The sequence below is a fragment of the Cupressus sempervirens genome, chromosome 5, assembly GCF_028749045.1.
Source record: "Cupressus sempervirens isolate cs-2001-9-10 chromosome 5, ASM2874904v1, whole genome shotgun sequence".
Classification (NCBI taxonomy): Eukaryota; Viridiplantae; Streptophyta; class Pinopsida; order Cupressales; family Cupressaceae; genus Cupressus; species Cupressus sempervirens.
Genome location: NC_143122.1, coordinates 883,170,005 through 883,193,223, shown reverse-complemented (window position 1 = coordinate 883,193,223; position 23,219 = coordinate 883,170,005). Strand labels below are relative to the sequence as shown.

The 23,219-nt window shown below is 31.0% G+C and overlaps 1 pseudogene; it reads right to left on the bottom strand.

Annotated features, from left to right (window-relative positions):
• Positions 1–16,192: 16,192 nt before the first annotated feature.
• On the bottom strand, positions 16,193–19,372 carry LOC149558759 (disease resistance protein At4g27190-like; annotated as a pseudogene).
• Positions 19,373–23,219: the final 3,847 nt, after the last annotated feature.

The following is a 23,219-nucleotide window of genomic DNA, read 5'->3' as shown; positions in this document are numbered from 1 at the left end:
TCGGATGACCTTGGGCTAAAAAACACGCTTGTTCTTTTACCAACTGACTCTTATGTGTGCTAATCTAGACTTTGCAAGCACTCATGTTTAAGAGACAATGTTCAATTCCAACTTGAAGCGCAAACAAAAGTAAATCGATCGAAGAATGCACACAATAAGAAGAGTTAGGGTCAACAAAAGCAAACTCGCGCGCCCGGAGGCCCTCCACGTCAAGTATCGATTAATTTTCTTTAAGGCATTCAAGATTGAGTGTGAGTCTGTTTTAAGCCCAAAACAAAAGTGTGTGAGATTCGATTTCAAGCGCGCGCCCGGAGGCTCTCCACGTCAGTTGTTGTTCAATTTTAGTGCCCAAACTTGAAGTGTGATCGATTTAATCTAGAGTTTTGACCATTTAAAAATTTTGATAAAGTTAAAGCAAACGTTCAAAGACCAAGTGAGTGAGTTAGATTGTGGAACATTTAACACCTCTTTCAAGTAGAACCATCCCCATAAATGGCGCTGAGATTGCAACCAATGGTTAATATTTGATGGGTGATTAGAAAAGAGGTGAGTCCAAGGAACTACTCAAATTGATTTTTGTAGATTTGTATTTTAACTTAACAAAGTTTCTTAAATGTCCAAAAATCCAACTTTACCTAGATTGCATGTGAAAAAGAGATTTGTAATGGTTAATTGATCCTTGGCATTCAAGATTGAATTTTTTTGTTTTAAGCATGCATTCCAAAGAAAGTTGATTTTAATCCATGACATTCAAAAGTGTGTTTTTGAGCAACATTCATTCAATGAAAAATGTGTTTAACCATTCAAGTTCATTTTTTTTTTTTTAGCAACATGCATTCAAAGACAAATGGTTAAACATTCAAGTTCATTTTTTTAGCAACATGAAAACCTGCAAGAAGCATGGTTAGTGGTTCCATATGTGCTCCAACCTGCAATGAGACAAAAAAAAGCAATTTAGTTAGTTAGCCAAAATCTTCAAAAATGAGAGCTTAACTATGGGAAAAAATTTTTTAACTTTTTTTGTTGTTTTTTCTACGCGTAAAAATGCTTAAAACGGTCTAAATCCTACGAAACCACTAAAAGTCAAATTTTGATTTATACTCTTTTCTTTTTTTTCTTTTTTTCTTTTTTTAGCTACAAAGTGCAGAAATAGTAAAGCAGAAATGGAACATAAGCAAGCAGAGAACACAGTCTACCAAAATACGAAGATGCTGAACTACAGAGGCGCAAAAATATGAAGAGGAAAAAATAGATTTGCAGCATAGAACCCAGGTGACAAGCAGAGATGTCAATTTTCGTAGACGCAGATTTTTGCAGACGTCGATTTTTCGCAAACGCGAATTTTCGCAGATGTTGATTTGCGCAGACGCGGATTTTGGCAGAAGTCAATTTTCGCAGACAGAATAGGTTGCAGATGCCAAAACCGCGCCAAAAAAAAGCTAAAAAATGCGAATTTTTTTATTTTTTTTTTAGATGGTATTTCTTCTTCCTAAGTGCGTTCTTTAACCTGCAAAAACAAGCAAAACACCCTCACAACACACTCAAACAACAACAAACATTAGATGGTTAGAAAAATGACATATATATGAAAATAGATGATTAAATGACCCATAGTGGGGTCCCACCGGGCGTGCCAAAATGTAGAACTAGAATCAGTATGCAAAGAACATTAACAAATAAAGTAAACATTCACAAACCAAAAACTAAATTCACATATATGCTTAGACTAAGAGCTCACGAGAGAAAACACTCCATGCTTTCTTGATTCTGTAGATGTGTCCTTTTGCTGTGGATGTATGCTCAAGATGCTCAAAAGTTGCTTCAATGGAGATGGGTAATGGCAAATTGGTAGCTTTGTGAGCTCTCAATTTGGCATTATAAGGGTATGGTTGATGGCTTTGGTTCTCAAAATAGCATGGTAACTTTAGCTCAAAGATTGTTGATGAAATGGCTTGGGATGGGATTCAATTTATAGGCTAAGGGGTAGAGGGATGGAGGGCTTAGATGCAAGGATGGATGAAGGCTTAAGGAGGGCTAAGATGCACTCAAAGGGGAGCACATGGATTGTGCTTGTTTAGCACCAATGGGAAGGTGACACTTGTCACAAGGAGGATGAGTGTGAGAGGGTAGGGTTAAGGGTTGGTTAAGGGCATGATGAGTGGGGTTGAGTATGTAAGAGGGATGTAAGAGGAATGAGTGTGGAAGAGGGAAGAGTGTGGAAGATGGGTGTAAGAGTCATGAGTGGGCTTGTAAGAGTCTTTATGTTTTGTAAGAGCACTCATGACTTAGTGGTTGGGTTTTTTTGAGGGGAGACTTTGGTTTGGATTAGGAAAGTCTTAAACTTGTTTAAGGAATGTGACAACATTAGGGGGTGGATTAGGCTTGGGTTTAGGATTAGATTAGGGATGTTAGAGATGTGCAAGTGGATGGCATTAATGAGGGTGGGTGAGTTAGTGGCTAAGCTTGGTTAGTATGGGTGGATGGGGTGGATTAGGCTAAATGGAGGATTAGAGATAGGTTAGGGTTTTTTTGAATTTGAGGATTTCATTTATCAAATAGATTTATTTAATAAATGGGGATTTTTGGAATTAGATACGAGAAACGGATATAATTGATAAATAATAGATTATTTGATTTATCAATTAGGACTATAAATGATTAATTAAATTAATCAACTAGGGGATGACAAAGGATTAATTAAATAAGAATTTAATTAATGATGCCTTTAGAGATGGCTAAATTAGATTACCAAAGTAGTGTAATCAAATTTAGGTGTCTACAGTAGAAGCATAAGAGCATGTAGCAGCATATGAGCTTCTCGAATGCATATCAGCTTGTCCAAACACACTAGGAGAGCCTCTATTTAAAGGACTCTAAGATGCATCTAGAATGTTTCTAGAAGAACTAGGAGATAAGCATGAAAACCAAGCACATAACTTCCATTATAAGAAGATAGACATGATGAGGTCTCTAGAAGGTTGTAGACACCATGTGCTCAAATAATATGTTAACTCCTAAGTGTAGACAACTTGTGCATACTTAGAGTGCAAACTTCTGTGTTGTCTACATGACAACTCTCAAGAATTTGAAAATTCCTAAATATTAAAATGATGCACATTAATTAATTTAATATTCACTTTACTCTTTTCAATTTAATTTATTAATTTTTAAATCTCAAGCACTAACTTTAATAACTCCACTTGTTTTATCTTAATATATTTATATTTTAATCACATGCACACATCATGCAACCTATAAAATTTTAATAATTTTAATATCTTTTCCACTTTTAAATTCATTTTTGAAAGTTAATTGCTAAAATATTTATTAACTTAAATAAATATTATCACATTCCAACTTTAAAATTATAACTTTTATCTTCAAATTCAATTTTTATTTAATTAATTTCCTAACTAATTAAATTAAATAAATATTAAAATATCATATAAATTTTCAACCATTAATTAAATCTTTTAAATAGGCTTAATTAATAGAAAATACACCAAAGACTCATAAAATAAAATACGAAAAACCCACTATAGAAAAACACATACAAAATCAAACCAAAAGGGTTAATATCTTGAATTACATCATCCGACGCATTCAGAGGGTACTCAACTCAGATACTTGTCCTAATTTCCAATTAGGACAAATGGCTTAAAGGGTTGGGATTTAGACTTGAGAATTTATCTCCCCTCTCTTACCATTGAGATAATGTGATAGGGTACGCTCATCCTAGAAATTTAGGGAAATCGATACTCGATACCTGCAACCTACATAAAAACCATGCATGCACATACAATATATATATGCTAAGCTAAATAGGCAATGGTAGGAAGTGGTGCATCGTGTAGATCTCGACTAGCAGGTGACTACGACTCCCTTCCTTAACCACATCAGAAACGCCATCCAAGAACAAACACACAAACCATAAACATGCAAGTATGGGGTAAGTATCCATAAGAAAGAACATGTGATAATAAATCATCTAACTAATCATCATAAATAACTGCAAAGACTGAAATAATCATCATTCATACATGAAATGTAGATTCTAAATAATCTCATCACATATCAACTGAATCCATAGCACAATATCTGATAGTCTCAAAACAATACTGCTAACCATCAACATAAAGCTAGCCCTAAAAGAGTTTGACAATGATAACCAAAAATGTGACCTAGGGGTAGGCACTACACCCTTCTGAAAATTTACCAAGACCCAAGTGTAAACTACCTCACATTTGGCACTCTATCCACACACTTATTAGAATTGTGCTCACTCAACTACTCCATCTTCTATCTTGGATCCCACTTTGCCTCATGACTCACTCCACTTAATGAATAATGACAAGACAAGACCCCCCTACTTATATCTAGCTAAGAAACAAGTCAGCCTAGCCCAATACAAGTTAAAATAAACCCTTACATTAAATAAGCCATCAAGCCGCAAGTTACATTTAATAATGCCACCTATTAAATTCCTTTTCCCCTCTTTTCTTCATTTCCAATTTTTTTTCTTCTAATTTTCCTTACTTTCTCTCTCCTCCACAATTTCTTTTTCTTTTTAAAATAATATTTATATATGTATATTTTTAAAAATTCTTCTCTTCTAAAATTACATCCCTCTTTACTTTCTAATGCAAAATACTCTTGTATCAAAAACACAATAAAACCATTGGTTCCATGGCTATTCATCAACATAAATTCACAAATGAAATGCACATTCTCACAAGAAACACTAGACACAGAATTATAATACCAATAATGTACTTTATTGCATCAAAATATTGACCTTGAACTCATATTACATCTTTGTATTTATAGGAATCCTCATCCTTGATGCAATTTTCAGATCTAGGGCCTTTTCCTTGCAAAAAGCATGCTAAAAACACTAATTTTAAGCAAATTGTGTACAAATAGACTCCTAACTAGATGCTAAGTAGGCATGCACTCTTTCTTTTTTCATTAAATGGTGTATGGGCCTTTATAATGACTTAAAAATAAACTAGAAGAAAGAGATAAGAAGAGAGAAGACTTTAGATGATCAATGAGTCTCTATAACTTCTAAAAATGCAAACTTGACCTTCTCCATGTGTCTTTATTAGTTAAATTACTAACAAAATACATTTTTGGTACATGAAACACTCAAAAAATAGACATGGAAATTAACAATCGATGCAATTGCAAGTTTTTTATAATTGACGCACCTACACACCTTGGGACTCACACATCTAGTGCACCTTTGCACCTTTGGAGGTGATATGATCAAAATTGGTAGGATTCAATCTCTAGCATCTAAGTCTTGTTGATCTTGTTAGAGTGGGGTCTCCATTGCACCAAAAGACTGATCTATCAATGCTTGCTATAACCACTTAGCTTATAGTACACAAGAGATAGTTAGGCCCTTGTCATGAATCCTGAGGGGAGCACTGAATACATTTCCAACAATCTCCCCCTTAGTGTTACCCAAGGGTCTAAGGATTTGAACTTGTGACCAAGCTCTGATACCACTTGTTAGAGTTGAGTTTTTGTTGCACCAAAGGAGCAATCTATCAATGCCCAATACAACCACTCAACTTATAGTACATAGGAGGTGGTTAAGCCCTTGTCATAAATCCTAAGGGGAGCACTAAATAAATTTCTAACAAACCTTCAACCAAAATGATGTATGGATGTGCTTCTTTAAAGTTTTGGATGGAAAAAGTGATTCCTTGAGGATTTGACAAGTCTAAAGCTCCATACCATTCCCTTTCTTATGGAAATCACAAACTTCTTGCCTTACTTCTATAAAATCATCCAACTTAGAGCCCAACTCCCTCAGTGTCTCCTTGGTTTTGAAAATATGTCAAACATCTTCCTCAAAGGATACTACCTCAAATGATTCTCAAAATTATTGTAAAAAAAATTTCTACTGAGCATAGTTAAGTTCTAGAGTCATCACCCAAAATCTCCAGGCTAGCCACACTATAGAACTTTTACACTTCTAATAGTTGGGTGTGTGTTCTGCCCTACATATCCTAGATATCTTCATACATAGATATCATGACCTTATTACTAACTTGTATATTATCAATCCAATCATTGATCTTATTTAATTCTTCTCTTGTATAACATCTAGCAACATTAGGTATATCTGACTTCTAAGTGAAAATCTATGAAGTGTGATTTCTTCACTAATCCTTCGAACTTAAAATTTGTGGATTTGGGTGTGATCTTAGCTACTTAAAAATTCAAGGAAGCCATTGTAATCTTGGGGACCTTTGGATGTGCACATATCTAAGAATTCAAAATTGCAAACTTGCACATGTATACACCCTTGGGGACCTTACACTTATGTATCTTTAGAACTTGCAAAATTGCTCACCTATGCACCTTTGCACCTTGGGGACCTACATAAGTTGCTCAAGTCCCAAAAAATCAAAGTTCCTAGATTTGAAAATGATTTCTGGGTTTCACTCAAATGGGGACTTTAATCATTGTTTTGTTCTTATTTCTATTATTTCTAATTATTTAGGCCTATTTGTGCACCTTGAACACCTTGTGCACCTATGCACCTTGTCCAAAGCCTAAAAAATAAAAGTTCCTAGATTTGAAATGGTTTATGGGGTTTCCTTAAATGGGGTATGGGAGCACTTATATATGTATGTATGTATGTATGTATGTATGTATGGTCTTTTTGATGATTTATGCCCTCCTTATAGTCCACATTGGCATGGACTTGAACTCCTTCTACTTCTTTAACACCAATTTTTTAATATGTGTGTGTTGAATCTATACAATCAATTCAATAATCATCAATATTTTAATGAGTATAACAAACAAAGAAAAAAAATTAACCTAGTTATGATCTAAATCATTAATCCATGTTAGGTCTAGGGGATTTCAAGGGTCATCATCATGCTCTAGGAATGAAAAGTGAAAGATCCAACAAGAAAAACTTAGACAAAAATTAGGAACTCAACACAAAATGAAATTAACAATAACACTAACCCAAAAACCTACCCCACATGACCCAGAGCCTCTTCATCATCAAGGTCAATCACAAGAGACTTTGATCTAATAGATCAAGGAGCTAAAATATGTAATGCAAACAAAAAAGAAGGGAGTCCTCATTTTTTAAGTTGAAGATGGGGCATGCATTGTGGAACCACAACAATGTTCATAAGGCAAGAATTTCTTTCTTGCATCAAGATTCTTCCTTCAAGATGATAGTGTACTTTGGCTTCTAAGGAGGAGATCCATCATTCCAAATCATTCAAGTCCTTTCATCCTTCATCACAACATGTTTATAATACATGCATATTCATGAGTTGTTTGACTTCTTTGAGTTCTTTTGGTTTCTTTAAGTCAATGCTATTATATTTGCATACTTGATTACATATCAAATTCAATTGCAACTAAAAAGGTACTTATATATTTCATTTAATAAATTTAATCCTACTACATATTATTATTTCCTTTATCAGTATATTTACATCTCAATTTCAATATTGATTCCTCATCTAGGGCTCGACTAAGAAAAGTCCTCGTTAAACCAAACAAAAATAATTTTTACTATGTGCAGGAGTAGGATACCTAAATTGTGACCACCAATATAAAAATCACTTGCCAAAACATTCTTGAAGAGGTTGGATCAATTTTTCTATTGTGCCCTAGGAACATAGAGAATTTTTCATAAAATATTTGAAACTTGTTGCACTAGGTTGATGTCTTCCTGAGGCCCCAAGTAAAATACCATTTTCTAGGTTTTTTGTTGTGATCGTAAATTCATAGTCAAAAGTTCCATCACAAGTTTAGATCCATGATTTTAAAAGTAAAAAGATATATTACTCTACACATTTCAAGGTGAGTACTTGATCATTTATTTTACATTTTAGTCTAGACTTATTTCCATATCTCACTTGGGCTAATTGCATGTATTTAGCACCTAGATCTATCTTACTCTTCTCATCTAATCAATTAGCTCAATTGTACATTAACACTTACACATATTTAATCTTATTTAAATTTCATGAAAGATAACTTGCTTGCATCCTTCCTTGATATAATTTGAGTTTAACATTGGCATCCCTTTATCTCCTTGGATTTTGATAATCTAACTTGGGTTATATTGAGAGTTGTGTTTAGAAGACCTTATTTCTCTTGTATTTGATGTTAGCATAAAATGAAGGCCTTATCCTATTTAGTGCTTCATTTCACTAGTAAACAATTTGGAAAACTAGACATCTTACACCTCTTTCTTCCATCTTGTAGTTAGATCTCAATCTCTTGAAATATCTCATTTTTCTAATTTTTGATCCTTTGATCTTTTTTCTTTTCTTTTTTGCATTAGGTGTTTACCTTCTTTTGGTGATCCCAACTTGTGCCATTTTATTTCTTGGAGTTATATTGATTTTTGGTGTATCTAGATCTACTTTTCATGTTATTTATATTAGTGATATGTAGATCTCTTTTTGTATTTACATTGTTTCAATATATATTTTATTTCATAAATTTTTTTTATGAAAATACAAAACAAATTGCATCTAGTTCATTCTTAGATTGCATTCATTTCATAGACATTATATTTCCTTTCAATGGAGGTGGCTATCTTTATTTTCAAACTATCTTCATGATCTTCAATACATTCCATTTAATGCATATGATGAGGCTTCAATGTGTTCATTCATTGATGCTCATCTCTTCAAAGATGATGGTGATCAAGATCTAGTGATTCACAATGTTACTAACATGGATAATCCTACCATTTGGGATGAAACCTTAGATAAGGACATGGATTACTACTTTCTTCACTAGGAATATTTGAATGATGACATGGTTATTACTTCTAATGATCAACCACTTTATATGCATTTGATTCCTTCTATAGGTGAAGCATTGACGAGCTATATTTCTCCTTTTCTTAAGTGTTCCTTATCTATAAAAGACAACATCCTTAGCACTTTTTCTTTTTTTCTTTCAAGATACATCTCAAATCAACTTGTGTCTTGTTGATCATTATGGTCTCCTTTTGACAAATTTAAATTTATACCCTTTTAGCATGAGGTAGGCCTCTTGTAATTTAATTAAATGCTTGGTTACTATGATTCCTTTCACTTGCCAAATGATTGGAGGTTGAAAACTAGTGTTCCCCTCTATTTGCGTGCAATTATATCACTCGATTAGATGGGAATGAGCATTTTTTTTTTTTCATGTTGTTGGAAATGAAATTTTTGGTAGAGATATGTTGTTATTTTTCATGTATTCTTGGAAAGAGATTCTTATTAGGCTTTTGGGAGTTTACGATTATTTTAGAAGTGGCTTTTCTATTTCATCAAATTTCAAGATGTTTGAATTTTGGGTAGTTTTACAATTGCCTTGTTTTGTGTCATCTAGTTTTTGTCTATCACCTTGTTTCACTTGACTTGGTCTATGTTCTAGTAGTCTCTTCCACAAATATTATAATCATGGAGTTGGAATAATTAGATGACATTTTGAGGCATTTTATATCTTGATCTAGAAGTGTGATATTAGTTGTAAATGTCGACTTTTGGTTCTAATCAAATTTTTCTTGGGAACTCAGTTTGGAACTTTTATTAGACCCTTGGTAGTTTGACCACATTTTGGAAGTGGGTTTTTACTTTTCTTAAAATATGAGAAATTGGAATTTTGGATATTTTTATCTTTGCCTCATTTTGTGTACCACCCATGTTTTACTGGGATTTTGGTAGCATATGTTTAGATAATAAAAATGGATTGTAGTTCATGAACTTGGTTTTACTTTGTGGAATTCAAGTTTCATTATTGAATATGTGCTCCTGACAAGATGCCAAGTTAAGGGAATTTGTGTAGTCAATTCTTTTGTTGTTGGTTGTGTCCATATGATACAATCTTGTGTCACCCAAACTCCCAGATTTAGGTTGGTTGAGTGTTTGTTTAAATAGAAGTTGGGTTGGGAAATTGAATTTCCTATGCACACTCATTGTGTGATGAGCATGGATATTTAGGGTAGACGGGTGGAGTGGCTTTTGTTGTGTACCCTAGGCTAGAAGTGGCCAACAAGGTGATGTGAAGAGATTTTACTAAGTGATATCCAAATTAAACAAATGGGATAATCAAACTTAATGAAATATAAGATTATGGAATACCTAACCTCCCAAGGGAGTTGGAATGAAGATGTGGCGTCTGGCCTCTAAAGGAGTTGGAACAAAGACATGACATTAGACCTCCTAAGGGAGTTTTAATGAAGATGCATTCTGAGTTTGGCCTCCTATGGGAGTCAAAATGAAGGCTTGCTGTAACATTTTCTACTCGAGACAAATAATGATACTCCTCTAGAGTCCCTACATAGTATTCCATAAATGATTACAAAGTGAACTCTATCACAACTTCTTTAAAATATAATAAAATTATAAATATTTATTTATTAACTTCTTTCTTGCATTAATAATTATAAAAGCATTTATATGCAACTATGAGTTTGACTAGACTTAAAGAATCACTAATGCTAACATCCACTTCAACTAAATGAATAATATTTATTTAATTTTTAAAATTAATAAATAATTTTCAAAATTTATTTTTAATTAATTAATTAATTAATTTTAAATAAATAAATTTGAAAATTAAATTGTATTTTAATAAAATAAAAATAAATATGCAATTAGTATTTTCACATATTTTTAATCTCTCAAATCATGCAAGCATTCTATACTTTGTTTTCTATTTTTAGCATATTTGTTTTCACATGCATATAACCATACTATACTAAGCTTTCTATTTTTAGCATATTTGTTTTCACATGCATGTAACCTTACTATACTTGGCTTTCTATTTTTAGCATATTTGTTTTCACATTCATGCAACCATACTACCCTTAGATTTTTATTTTTAGCATATTTGTATTTACATGCATGTAACCATACTATACTTAGTTTCTATTTTTAGTATATTTGTTTTCACATGCATGTATACGTTTAGTTACAATGTGTTTTTTTCTCAATTAATCTTTTGCTTTCCAAATAAATATTGCAATTAAATTATTTTAGATATAAGAAGAATATAAATCTATATTTAGAAAATTCATGATAATCATATCGTTCTAATGACAAATTTAAAATTGAAACCCTAACTGCTCAATTTATTATTTTTTCCCAATTTTCAATAATCAAATTTTCGCTGTATTAGAAAGAGGTTTATTAGAACATTGTCACAATAATTTTCTACAGTTTTTCTATAATTTTCCTTAGTCAAGTTTTCTTGATTAATAAATTTTTTGTTTTTAAAATCTATAACATAATTCTTTATTCAATAATCAATACAATGAATTAATAAGCAATATACAAACACCCAAGAAGATACGAAGTAGACAGATCTTTCAATAAAATTTTAGAATGAGTTTTCAAACACTACCTCGAAACCATAGCTAAAATATGAGACAATCTGTAAATGCATGCAAATCTAAACCCTCTAAAACTTTCAACAATTGTTTTGATTCAATTCTGAATTTTTGCTCCCAAAACCTGTGCAATTACAAAATCAGCTCTAGATCTCTGATAAAGAGTTCTCCCTTAAACTGAGGCTCTGATTTTGCAATCACGAGAGGGAACTCACTAATCAATTACTATTTATTATTTTATTACCCTTTTACCTTTTCATGTACAACTCTTTTAGATATTTAATTACAAAATATTTTAATTTAAATAATTAGATTTCTCTTTTTAATTAATTTTTGAAGCATTTTAATAATATATTTATTAATTTAATTAATAAAATTAGTTAGAGTTTATTATTAAAATAAAATTCCTAAATAATTATCATTAAATTAAATAAATATAACTATGCCACAATTAGAACTATCACTTTATTTTTAAATTTTATTCTTTTATATTTTATTTTCATCCTATTGATTAATTAGTGCAAGCACTAATTAAAGTATAGTTTATTATTTAAATTAATAATAATAATTGACTCATTGTTTAAATGTGCGTTTAATTTAATTATTATTAATAAAAAATTATAATAAAGAAATATTAAATCTTTAGTATTTTAATATTTTAATTCTCTTTTTGTCCAACTTCTTTTATTAAACTTTTAAATTAAATCTTTTAAACCGAAGTACATCTTTAATTAATTTATAATTAATTAAATATCATCATATTCTAATTTTACTTTAACCAATTTTCTATTTTAAGACTTCTAAATTAAGAATTTTAAATTAAAGCACATATTTAATTAGTTTTTGAATTAATTAAATATTCTCATGCTTTAATATTTTCTTTTTAATTAAATAATATTTAATAAGACTCACTATTATATGATTAGCTGAAATATTATAATTAAATCATTTACCAAATAAATCACATATCAAAACCCAGATAAAACAACATTACCAAAGCAGACAAAAACTCAAAATCAAACAACATAAACAAATATAAACTCATGGGTTTAAAAAGGGTGAAAAGTTGGTTACGAGTCCTCCTTGCAAGACAAGTATTTAGGCTATGGCTAGGATTGGACCTGAACATTATCTCCCCATTCTTACCATTGAGTTATTGTAATAAGGCAAGCTCATCTTGGCAATTCAAGAAAATTGATGCTTAGTACCTACATTATGCATAAAAGATAAGCATGTACATGCATATAAATATATCTAAACTAAACAAGCAATGACAAAGAGTGGTACATCATGTAGATCCCAACTAGCAGGTGACTGCGACTCTCTCCCTTAACCACATCAAATACGAAAAATAGAAAAGTAAAACAAACACACACACCATACACATGCAAGTATGGGGTAAGTACTATAATAAATTTTAGGTATAAATCATCACATATTCAAACATGAAAACTCATCATTTCACATCATCCTGAAAGCAACCACATTTATTAACTAAAAACCATTAAAGCATTATTAATGCACCAGTAATTATAATCAACAATCAACTTGTGAAATATAATAAACTAAGTTCGTTCTTTGTTGCTATACATGTAATCCAAGGCATGAAATAATGTCATAATTATAAATCCAATTTTCTTGAAACTAACACATGCATGAAATAGGCATATATGAGTTTGGTAAATATAACAGAAAATCAAACTATGGGTGGGCATTACATGTATCCTCTATCTCATGCACCTAATAAACTAGTAGTTGCACGCTTTTGTGCTCACAATGATAAGTTGATAGGTGATCAATAATAAAATTATTTTTTAAAAATATAATCTTATGTGAGCAAATTAGATTATTAATAATTTTCAATTTAAATAACATAATATTTACTAAAATCTTTTAAATAGATTAATAAATATTATTTATTTAAATTCAATTTATCAAATATGAAAAAATCATGAAAAAAACCGATAAAAAAATCTATAATGAAAAATTAATAAGAAAAATACAAAAAAAATATAAAAAATTAACATTTCTAAAAAATATTATATTGACTAAATAAATTATAGAAATTAAAAAAATAACATTTAAAGAAAAAACTAATCTAATAAAAAAATTAAAATAATTTAAAAACTAAAACCTAATTCAATTTTAAAAATCAAAAGTTAAATAGACGAGATTGCAACATGAGCTAATGTGGAGATCACAAGTAATTTTTTTAAAATAAATAGGAAAAGAAAAATAATAGTTAAAACTAGAAATTAAAAATATAATCTTATGTGAACAAATTAGATTATTAATAGTTTTCAATTTAAATTAAATAATATTTATTAAAAAAAAATTAAATAGATTAATAAATATTATTTATTTAAAATCATTTTTTCCAAATATGGAAAAAAATCATTTTAAAAAACCTATCCAAAAATCTAATATGAAAAATTAATAAGAGAAATAATAAAAAATGATATTAAAAAATAGCAACATCTATAACAAATATTCTATTGACTAAAAAAATATAGAAACTGAAAAAAAAATATTTAAAAAATAAATTAAACTAATATAAAAATAAATTAAAAACTAAAATTTAAATCAGTTTTAAAAGTCAAAAGTTAAATAAATAAGATCACAACATGAGCCAATGTGGAGATCACAATTGCTTTTTTTTTAAATAAATAGAAAAAGAAAAATAATAGTTAAAAGTGGAGATAATAGCTAATAATATTTCTTATTTTTGGAGATCTAACTTCTAGAGGTCATAACTTTTGAATCATGAGTCAACTTGAGAAATTGTTCAAAGATTGGAAATTAAAACGATTGATCTTGTCAAACAAATAGCCCTTTAAGTAAATTAGATAAGATATTTGAGGTGTATAAAAAGAGAGGCTAAAGGCAAAGGTTGGTTATACTCTGAGCACCCAAAATGTTACAATCAACTAATGACCAAAGTGTAAAAAATAAAACATAGAGATTTGAATACAATTTTTAAAAATGACCTTAAGGAATAGGAATGTAAGTTATATGTTTGCTAAAACAAAAAAGATAATAATGACTTTTTGAAAATTTATAAGCTTTATAAAGTAATGTGATTAAAAACTTCTAAACATTTGAGATTTCAAAATGACTGGCTAAGATTGTAGTTAGACATGTATTTAAATTGAAGTGGAGGAGTGCTTACATAAGTTTGATGGTCTACACAAAGTTTTATAATTGTACTTCAAAATATTTAATTAATAGATAGATAAGAAGAGGAATGACAGAGTTAAAATATATTTTTTGTAGAAAAAATTTAGATAATATTAAAAAACATCTTCTTCTTTTTTCATGTTGTAATGAATCCTTGTATCTATATGATGTTATGTAACATTGTTGTTGATTGTTCACCTTCAGCTATTCATTATTAAAATTATTTTTTAAATTTTGTATTCAATAAAAAAAATAAAAATAAAATCGATTAAATAAACTTTAAAGATCAAAACATCTATCCACTATAATCAAATTATGAAAAAAAAATAAAAAACAATTAAAACAAGAGCTCTTTGTGAGCTAGAGTCCCTGCCTTTTGGAGTTGATAGTGGGGGATGTAACTATCAACATGTGTTCAAAAAGGAAATAATATTGGAATGTTTAAGTGGAAGACTTAGAAGACTAGTGGTCGAAGATGACACAGATATAACATGATTTTAACATAGTTGGTGCAAGTCCACAAAGATGTCTTTCTTCTTGTGCTCCTTTAAAGTGCACTATTTGTGTTATTATGGATAATATAAGAAATTGATTGGTATTATTATGGCTGATATAAAAATGAATTATTAGGACTATTCTTATTATAATTAGACAAATGCATTTAGGAAGATTGCAATTGTCAATTTGTGAGTAGAGAATATAATTTGTACTCTAGTAAGAAGGAAAAAAATAAAAAATAAAAAATATTAAGTTGAATAATTTATTTCTAAAAGTTTAACAATATCTTACAATTTTATCAAAAAAAATAAAATCAATTTATTTATGAAATTTATAACTATACAAGACTTTTCTAGAATCTACTAAAATCAAGAGTGTCGACTTCAAAGAATTATTAATTGTGGCATTAGACACTAAATGTTGTGGAAGGCCATATAATTTACATAAATCAATGTCTGCTTTGATAAAAAAGAGCATATGAAATAAATATCTCCTAAAAAAACATACAATACATTCTAATCAATAAAATACTATTAAAATTTTTTTTTAAAAAATATTATTACAAATTATAATGAAAATTAGTAAAAAAATATTTAAAATATTTTTCTTATAAATAAATCATATCAAATAAAAATTGCATAAACCAATTTTCATTATTCAATATATTTCAAACACCTATTGATAATTTTAAATATATTAAATACCACAATGTAAAGTTCTTTATTAAAAAATTATATTCATCCAAGTTTAACTTTTTGAACGTAAATTTGAAAAGAAAGCTGAATGTGGACAGACGCAAATACTCGAAAACACAACTTTTAAAATGCATCACTTTACTAAATTTCATTCAATAATTCATTTATGCGTGCACCAGCTTAAACAGTTTTCATATGGCGGCAATGCGATAAGTCCTTTAGGCCAGACTTTGAGTACTTTGCTTCTCTAGCCTTTTTCGCGATGGAGCAATCTAGAAACTTTCGTACACTGTTGCCTCTTAATTTTTTGATTTTTGGCCTACGAAATTCATAATAAACTCCAGGAAATTGCCCCCATTAGTATTTAATAATTAAATTTCAAATCAAACTTTAGGAAATTTTGAACAATATCATTGGTTTGTCTGGCAAAAATTTTCACATATTTTGCAGGGACTAATAATCAATAATCAATATACAATATATTAATTAGAATCAACCAGGACTCCCACTAGAACACAGCAGGAAGGTAAAGTGATTTCTTTTACTTTACCCGATGATGTCATTTCAGATTGTAAAGCCCAAACTACAATTCTGTTCTGTTTATGAGGTATTCCTCGTGCAAAAACTGAAAGAGCTCGTTCCGCCAAAATTCACCGTAAAGAAAATACTCATTTCCTCCTACCATTTCATTAAAGCGCTCTTGGAATGCTTCAGTGTCTACAGCAGATACCCTAACTAGTTCTACTTTGGGGTTTCTCTCAGTAAAGTAATTGTCTTCCATTGCATTTAAAACTGTTGTGCAGCCATATACTCTGATCTTCTCTACACTGGTCAAATCCCAGTAACATTCTGGCAGAATCTCCAATACTTCACACTTCATTATTGTTAGTATTTTCAGTGAAGGCAGAGCTGTGTCTTCCACCATTGGCATCTGTTGTAGATTTTGTAGCTCCACAATAGAAAACTCCTCCAGCTTAGGAAATACTCCACTTTTGCCAAATTCCTCCAAAAACTTCTCAATGCTGGGGCACTCAATAATCTTGAGTTGCTTTAGATGAGCAAGTTTGTGCAAGTCTAGAAGTTGCTTCAACATGTCACAGTTGAACAAATTAATGTAGCTCAGATGTTGAAACTCAGAAAATGAAAATTCTATCCGGAGTAACTGAGGACATGTTAGAGAGAGCTTCCTCAATTTGGACATGGCAGTCATGTCATGGGGCAGTCTTTCCATATTTGTGAGATCTAGAGTTAGATACTTCATCTGCTCCATCATTCCTAGAATTCCTTCCTGAATTGTCTTGCCATAATTTGCAAGAGACAGCTTTGTAAGTTGTTTTAGGGTGCCCAAATCATTAATTGAAAGCAGATCTCTTGTGCAGTTGTTCCATACTATCTTTGTCCATGCATTTGGGCTACAATACACATTCAGGTATTGAAGAGATTTAAGGCGTGAGACCCCAAATGGCATGGACTGAAGGTGTTCACAAGAACCAAGGTGGAGAACTTGTAAGGAAGTCAACTTAGAAATGCTGGATGGGAGTTGTGTAATGCTAGATTTAGAAAGATCTAGTATTTCAAGCTTTCTAAGAGCAGAAATAGAATTGGGCAGCATTTGGATTGGCACAGAGCGTAGCCTGAGGCAAACTAAATTCTTCAAACACCCAATGTGTTTTGGGAGGGAACTCAGGGCAGTCCGTGACAAATCCAAGACTCTCAGAAGTGCCATACTCTGCATCACTTCTTTTGGAATTTCCTTTAAACCACGATTGCCATTAAGTAGCAGGGATCAGACATGGGGAGCTCGAAATGTCTTGGGAAGTCTAGTCAAAAAATTGTTCCTCAATGAAATTATCATGTGTCCGGACCAGTCATCATCATCTGGGAGCTCTCGTAAACCTCTGCCTGTCCGAAAGAAGCATCTCTCTTCCTTCTCAGCGATTTCATGTGCTAAATCATGCAAAACATCATGCACCCTAAAAATGAGCACACCTCCATCATGATCCTTCCAGAGGGGTTCGATTAGACATCGGTCGGCTAACAAATTGAGGTAATTCTTTCCTATTTGATAAGAATCCGGCCCGCCAATCAACCCTTCTCCAATCCAGTACTTTGTAGCTGTTTAATAATAGATAACTTCATCTTCCTTGAAAGCAGCGAGGCAGAGGAAGCACAACTGCAAGGAAATGCCATAATCAGCCAAGACATCGTAGCTTAATCTCAGGCTCCTATAAAGCGACCCTCCAACATCCTTCTGCAGCTTCTGGAGTGCAAATTCCCATTCATCTACTTGAGTGATTCCCGACTTGTTGCAGACGCGCCTGGCTGTTTCTCCCTCAATGCCTGCGGGCAAAACTCCACCGTTGTGTGGAAAAGCATGAGAAGAAAACAATCTCCAACTATCATCCTGGTTCAGATCTTGCATTTGCACACTCTCAGTTCTCGATGTGGAGTCATGGAATGGAGAGTTAGGCACACACAGCTCCTCTAGCAATGATGTTGAACTTGTTTCCCAAACATCATCTAGAAACAGGGCAAATCTGTACTTTGTCATGCTCTGATTCAACCAGGTTTTTACTTGGTCTTCCTCTCTGCTCTCCAATCATTCATCTACTTTAAGGGCTATTTGTTTGACCAGATCTTTTCTAAGAGCGCTGAAAGATGGAGTTTGCGAAACAGTAAGCCAAAGCATCAAGTCATTAGAAAACAGATTTTGTACCTCATCACTGTTGAAGAGTTGCTTGAGTAATAGAGTCTTGCCGGCCCCTCCCTTCCCAAGTATGTCGAAACGACACAGATTTTGGAACTTTTGTGAATGAATCAGCTCCACAAGTTGCTTTGAGTGCCTCCTCAATATACCTCGCGTTTGAAGTGGCCGAAAAAGGCAATGAAAAGATATCTCCAGATGTGCCGGCAAGTCCAGCATTTCCCTTCAGAGAATCCATTCTCTGTTTGATCTGTTGAAATCTTTCATTGTAAGCCACATCTTGATGAAGCTGATCTAGAAAAGCAACCGGGGCTACATCATTTTCCACATGCTTTTGCAAATTTTCAATGAGATTTCTGATCTTTCTGCTCATTTTTTGCCGAGAACAGGTATTGAAGTACGAGGGTACAGTGCAGCGCTGTGCCAAATCAGACGCTTCCTCCAGAAGATCACTCAACTTGTTCAACCAGTTGTTGATTGTGGAGGGCAAAGGATGACTCTATGTATTCACTTTGCCAGAGTTTAGAGCCTTTTGATACTCCTGCAATTTCACATTCATTTCAATTATTGTTGTTAGCAGGTCTTTGAGGGCATCCAACTCTTTCCTGCATCGGACCGCAATGCTGATGTGGTGAATAATCTGATCTCCGGCCAATTGAATGGCATAGCCAATAAATCCAGGGATGAAACCAGGATCGACCATTTTGGAGCAACTGAAGAGAAAAATTGAAATTGTAATGAAAAGGATTTTCTCAAATAGAGAAGAAAAATAACAAAATGGGGCTAAAGCTGTGGTCAACAAGCTCGCTAATTGGCTGGCTTGTCTGCAAAACAACGGGTTTCATATGAAATGGATTCAGAAAGACCTTCTCGACAAGAATATTCCTAGCTTAGGACACAGGCCACAGATTTTATGTAAACGCCTAAACTGTAGTAATTTTATTCACAGTTTTCCCTGTTTTACTTTCAATACTCTGGAGTTGTAGCAAATTTAGTTCTGTGAATATTTTCTAACAAATTTGATTCCTGCTTTACTTTATCAAAGAATAAAGTAAATTTTAACTTTTCTTTTCCTTCTCTATAGAACAGGAATACTGTTGTCAATATTTTTGTAAATGCTTATGTGATAGAAATAAATTTCTTTACTAAATCTGATTTGTTCAATCTAAAGTATGTCTTTTATTTAGAAGTATGATCTATTAAACTTTAGAAATGAAATTGAGTTAATCATATTTTTTAGAGTTAATGAATTAAATTAAAATATTTTTTAATCTTAAGAAAACATTTCAAATTCTAGAACTTTAAGAAAAATGGTTTGTATAAATAAAAGTAAAAAGACATTTTAAAATAACTTGATCAAGCTAGAAGAGGAATTAGGAGTATAATTTTTCCTTTTCTCTTTTATGTATATAATCTCTATGTTTGATAAACATAAATCTATGTGCATTTTTATATGAATTAATACTATAATATTTGTATTATTAATAATCTCATTCTCTTCTTAAAAATATTTGATATGACTATGATGTTGTCTTCTACTATCATACAACATACACAAACAATAATATATAAGATCTAGAACAAGATCCATAGTTACCGACTTTGAGGGACTTCACTACTAGGAGATAATATCTAGTAGTTGAGCACCCTAACTTGGTGCTTCTCAAAATCCTATATGGAAATTAAAAATCACAATTTTTTATTATAGTAGCTTACTTGACAGTTCCCTTGCTTATAACTAAGGTTTTAAAGCCAAATCATAAAAAATGACGGCACAACAACTTGATTTTTGCCAAAGTATCCAAAATAGAGCCCTCCACTCCCTTGAAAAAAAAGGGAGATCAATTGTAGTGCATTAGGGAACCCCATAGTTGTGCAGACAATTGCTATCACAACCATTGGAATGAGTTCAAGTACTGGGTCATCTCCCTTAATTGAGAGTTATTTTTAGCTATAAAAAGGCATGTAGTAATAAATTCTTATTAACGTTCATGATTTTGACTTTCTCTTATGTAGAGCCAATCACACATAAGTCAAATGTAACAATCAACAAAACATAATATTTCCTTAAGCAAGTCATTTAAAGATTTAAGCATACAACCGGTTTTAATTTATAGTAAGTAAATTGGTGAACTCTCTACTAAGATTTCATCCATTGAAAAGAAATAATAAATGACCTATTTTACAATTAATTGTGAGTCACCAAAGCCCTTAGCTTCTAAATTTTCCATTAGCTACTATTTTAAGCTGGATATTAATGCCACTTATCCCTAATGTTGTTTGTATAAGAGAAGCAAATGTTGCATTTTCTTCTTCTTAATGAAATCACCTTAAAGGGTCCTAAAAATAATTCTAATACATGATTATGGTAGACAAAGGATCCATCAAGTTATAAGTTATTGGCATGTTTTTAATCCAGTGAAAGACATATTCCTCTATAAATTATGTGGTTAAAAGATATTAACCTAGAATTGGATACATTGCTAAGTAGTCCATTATGAATCAAATAAAGCTCACTATGGAGCATGAGCCACTTTTCCTTCTATCAATAAGAGTTGCCTTAGACAACAATCATTTAAATGGATCAATTTTGGCAACAAGATGAGTAGTAGCGTTAAGCATACAATGCTAGATAATTTTTAGGCCAAATAATATTACTACAAAATTTTGCTCCATGGATGAGTTGTTCAAGCTACATCTCCCTAATGTCTTGCTTGGGTAATAGATGACATTCTCTCTTCCTTGATCATTTTTCTATGATAAGAGGACACATAAGCCATGTTGTATAATTGAAATGTAGATAAACATATAGATGCTCATTTTTCAAACACCAACAACTGATAGAGCCTATATAATTGTCTCTCATCTATTTAAAATTGCCTTTAGACAATTTCTTGAAATCTATTGTTTAAATATCATTAACATGCATATAGTCATACTTCAATTTATCTTGATAGTTTGTCCTATTCACTTAATCAAATCAACCCACTTTCTTGTATTGATTATATTTGAATTACTAGTTTATACCTTTCTAAAGTAAGAGATGGTATTCTTACTATATTTACATTTAGCTCATAAATAAAAAATTAATCACAAAATATAAATTATTATTGTTGAATAGACGAAATAATCCTTTATGAGTTGATTAACCCTTAATATGATTGGCAAAAAAATTAATTGTAAATATTATGTATGTATTCATATGTTTGGCTTAAATAAGCACCACTCTATCTTCTAAAGAATATAAATGGTATTCTTGAAAGGCAATTCAATAATAGAGGACATCATCATTTTGCATTGGTAGTCTAAAAATCTTTTTCTTAACGGAAGTGTATTAATGACCACAATAGCTAACTTCATGTACCCACATATCTTAAACGATACATCAGATTTCAACAAGTTTTCATGTTACCTCTTTATGCAACTTAATTGCTTAAAGTTATTGTTCTAGCTTCTAAGTAGTAATGACACATGGTGTGTATCTATTAAGCGCACAAGGGTTAAAAAATAGTCATTTCAAATTGCCATACAGTACCTCCTTAAAGATGTCTCATAACTTGTGCGCTGCAATCATCTAAAAAATTATCGATATTTATAATACTATCCTAATAGCTTATCAAAAAAATCAAAAAAATCTAACTAATGAAGATACAAATGAACAACTATCATACATGATATATTAATTAATAGACCTTTAATTATTATATTATGATTTCTTTGAAATCAATAATTTTAAAATTTTAAAAATTAAAAGTTTAAATAATAATAATAATTAATAATTGAAATGTGATCTCACTAATACTCTTCACTTATTAAAGATTGCTTGAGAGAACCCACCTGAACATGGGAATGGGAATAATTAAAGAGTAGGAAATAATGCACATTAACGTTGCACATGGTGTTTTGATTCCGTATTGAACGCTATCATATCAAATTTAATTATTCCACCCAAAAGTCGTCACATCTACAACCAAATTTCACACACTATGGAATTTTAAAACTCATCAGAATTACATTGGAGTCTCTTCTATGGAAAGCTTTCCCCAAAATATGTGCATAGCATAAATGGTAGGAAACATGGAATGCTACTACTTTTTTATTGGGTTTGAATTACTTTGAGGTATTTTTCCAATGCGAGTGTAGTGTTTAATTTGTCTATATTTTAATTGAAGTTAAGTTTTATGTTTTCTAGTTTTGATTAATATTTTTTATAAATTATTTAAAATTAACATTACTTTATTTTTTTTTTAAATTATTTTTAAAAAATTGTATAAAGATAGGTCATTTGATAATTAAATTACGAAATATAGATTATAAAATTTAAAATTAAATTCTTATAAGAATTTATGTTATAATCTTGAAAAAGTCATATAAAGTTTAAATCTTAAATTTTATTACTGTAGTTATGAATATGATGATTCATCTTATAATGGTGATTTTAACCTTGCATAGAACACAATTCATGTTTCTTTTTATCAAGGCTTTTTAGATATAAACTTGATAACACAGTTATGATTGAGATTAAAGTGTCCATTATAGCAAACCCTCAATTTACTACATAAATCTAACATATACTCTATTCTTTCAATTTTATATTGATAAATGCTTGCTTTTAAACAATTACTTGTGTGTAATTGAGCCTCATGTTTCATGTTTCAACCTTGTGTGTGCTACGTCTTGTGGTTGTAATTAACCCCTTATTGCTATGTTCCTAATGAATTTGCATTGCACTTTCAACATATGTTTGAGGGTGATTTTAGAACCT